We start from the raw sequence: 3,783 nt of genomic DNA, 5'->3' as shown, positions 1-3,783 counted from the left end.
GGGGGGTGTAGAGAGGGGGGGGTGGAGCGGGGGGTGGAGAGAGAGGGGGGTAGAGAAAGAGAGAGAGGGGGTAGAGAGGGGGGTGGAGGGGGGTTGAGAGGAGAGAGGGTGGAGAGAGAGAGGGGGGGGGGTAGGAGTGAGAGAGAGATCCCACTTAACACAGTCCCCACTTAAACACAGCCCCAGAGAGAGAGAGAGACGCAGGGAGAGAGAGAGGTGGGGGGTAGAGAGGTGGGGGGTAGAGAGGTGGGGGGTAGAGACCACCTTGACACAGCCCCAGAGAGAGAGAGGCAGGGAGAGAGGGTGGGTAGAGAGAGAGGGGGGGGGGGTAGAGACCACCTTGACACAGCCCAGAGAGAGAGAGAGGCAGGGAGAGAGGGTGGGATAGAGAGAGAGGGGGGGGTAGAGACCACCTTGACACAGCCCCAGAGAGACAGAGAGAGAGATTGAACGCTTCGCTAATTTGCGTGTCATCCTTGCACGGTGAGTACTTGCTCCGGCAGTACATATGCTAAAATTGGAATGATACAGAGGAGAGATAGAGGCAGGGAGAGAGAGGGGGGGTGGGTAGAGAGAGAGAGAGGGGGGTGGTAGAGAGAGAGAGACCACCTTAACACAGCCCCAGAGAGAGAGAGAGGCAGGGAGAGAGGGGGTAGAGAGAGAGGGGGGGGGTAGAGACCACCTTAACACAGCCCCAGAGAGAGAGAGGCAGGGAGAGAGGGGGTTAGAGAGAGAGAGGGGGTAGAGAGAGAGAGAGGGGGGTGGGTAGAGACCACCTTAACACAGCCCCAGAGAGAGAGAGAGGCTGGGAGAGAGGGGGTAGAGAGAGAGAGGGGGGTGGGTAGAGACCACCTTAACACAGCCCCAGAGAGAGAGAGTCAGGGAGAGCGAGCGTGAGGCCACTTCCACGCCGTCCCAGAGGCACAGAAAGAGAGACAGAGTCCGAGAGGAACCCAAAGGGATCGGCCACGGCGGAGAGGCGACCAGAAATAACCAGAAATGCGAAACAAAAAAATTATATTAAAGAATATGAATCACCGCAGTCACGAAAGCTTTAAATCAAAAAAATATTACTGTCGCATTCTGTACAGATATGTATTTAGCATATTCCTGTTTCTTTCGGTAAAGTCACGTAGATAGAAAATAGAAATAAATAAAAATATAAAAAAAATTAAAGCTTTCATTTTTATTTAAATGTATATATATATTTTTATTTTGGTTTTTTAATTTTATTTTTATCTAGCTTTGAGGTTTTCGTGACTTTTATGTTTTTTATTTTCTATCCACGTGAATTTACCCAAAGAAAATAAGAATTTGATTTCCTGCAGTCACGAAAGTTTGAAGTGAAAATTTAATGAGCAATTTAACATTTTAACTAAAAACACGCACACACACCCACACAAACATCCACACCACAACAACAATCGCCATTCGCCACTAAGTGGCGGTGACGTCACCACGACGCTTGTGCCAGGCCACACACACCACACACACACCACACACACACACACACACCACACACACACACACACCACACACACACACCACACTCGCACCTGGTAAAATAAAATAATAATAACTGTTTAAATAGGTTCAGATTCATCCACATCTTTCTCACCACACAGAGACCCACAGACTCACACAGAGACCCACAGACTCACACAGAGACCCATAGACTCACAAGAGACCCACAGACTCACACAGAGACCCATAGACTCACACAGAGACCCACAGACTCACACAGAGACCCACAGACTCACACAGAGACCCATAGACTCACACAAAGACCCATAGACTCACCACACAGAGACCCACAGACTCACACAGAGACCCACAGACTCACCACACAGAAACCCACAGACTCACACAGAGACCCACAGACTCACCACACAGAAACCCACAGACTCACACAGAGACCCACAGACTCACACAGAGACCCACAGACTCACCACACAGAGACCCACAGACTCACACAGAGACCCACAGACTCACACAGAGACCCACAGACTCACACAGAGACCCACAGACTCACCACACAGAAACCCACAGACTCATCACACAGAGACCCATAGACTCACCACACAGAGACCCACAGACTCACCACACAGAGACCCACAGACTCACACAGAGACCCACAGACACACACAGAGATCCACCGACTCACCAAACAGAGCCCCACAGACACACACAGAGGCCCACAGACCCAACACAGAGGCCCACAGACCCAACACAGCGACCAACAGACTCACACGGATAACCCACAGACTCACACAACAAAGACAACAACAACACAACAACAACACAACAACCATTTGACATTGCAAAGTAGCATCCCAGGCTCCTGATGAAGAAGTCTTTCACGGCTGCCCAAGGTGGAGGCGCTGTGTTTGAAGGTCGCAAACAACGAGTTGAACAAAAGATGAAATCAGAGTGTGCGTTAAAATATGAATATGAATAAATATACAATCGTGCAAAAATGTTGATGAAATAACGAACATAATTCGAGATAAATTCTAGATAAAAATAAATGTGAATAATTTCAATAGCGATGGAATGGCGGACGGTAAAAATGGACAATAGAAAAATAGTAAAAAAATAACATTATGGCAGAGTGATAATCATATCAAATATATATATTGAATGTAAATCTAAACAATGAAATGAAACTAATTTTTCTGATAAATAAAATAAATAAATTGAACGTATGAAATTATATAAGTTAACAAATATAATAACTATGAATATAGTTATAAAATAAATATAACAATAATTTATAGACTAAGTAATATATATAACCATAACGTTAATATAAAATAAAGAAAAGATGCAATAGCGAAGGGTGAAATGGAAAATTGATAAATAGAAAAATAAAAAATATTATGGCTTGGCGATAATTACTGAAAGAATAATTATCATTCATATACACCATTTGAAAAAAAAATTGTAAGGAATTAATAAAATAAATTAATTGAAGGTTTAAAATTAGATGAGTGAGAAATATAATGACCGTGAAAATAATGATTAAATATTTTTTTTTCCAAAGGAAATAAATAATATATAAACACGAATCGCAAAGTTGCAAATATATCTCACGGAAAGACATCGGCGTGGGCTATAAATACGGCACGCGTAAAAAAATATTAATTAATACGAGCGGGAAGGACCCGGCGTTGCCCGGGCAAAAGAGACACACACAAACACATCGACTTACACACACACATCGACTTACACATACACAGACATCGACCCACACACATCGACTTACACACACACATCGACTTACACACACACACACATCGACCCACACACACACATCGACTTACACACATACATCGACTTACACACACACAAACACATCGACTTACGCACAAACACATCGACTTACACACAAACACATCGACTTACACACACAGACATCGACTTACAAACACACACACACACATCGACTTACACACACAAACACATCGACTCACACACACACACATATCGACTTACACACACACAGACATCGACTCACACACACACATCGACTTACACACACACATAGACCCACACACACACAGACATCGACCAACACACACACATCGACTTACACACACACAGACATCGACCAACACACACACACATCGACCCACCCACACACACACACATCGACCCACACACACACACATCGACCCACACACACACACATCGACCCACACACACAAACACATAGACTCACACACACACACAGGACCCACACACACACACATCGACTTACACACACACACATAGACCCACACA

This window comes from Petromyzon marinus, chromosome 70, assembly GCF_048934315.1.
Source record: "Petromyzon marinus isolate PM22_M1 ecotype Great Lakes invasive population chromosome 70, UKy_Petmar_22M1.pri1.0, whole genome shotgun sequence".
In the NCBI taxonomy this organism is placed as follows: domain Eukaryota; kingdom Metazoa; phylum Chordata; class Hyperoartia; order Petromyzontiformes; family Petromyzontidae; genus Petromyzon; species Petromyzon marinus.
The sequence above is the reverse complement of the archived record's forward strand: the minus strand, read 5'-3'. Positions refer to the sequence as shown.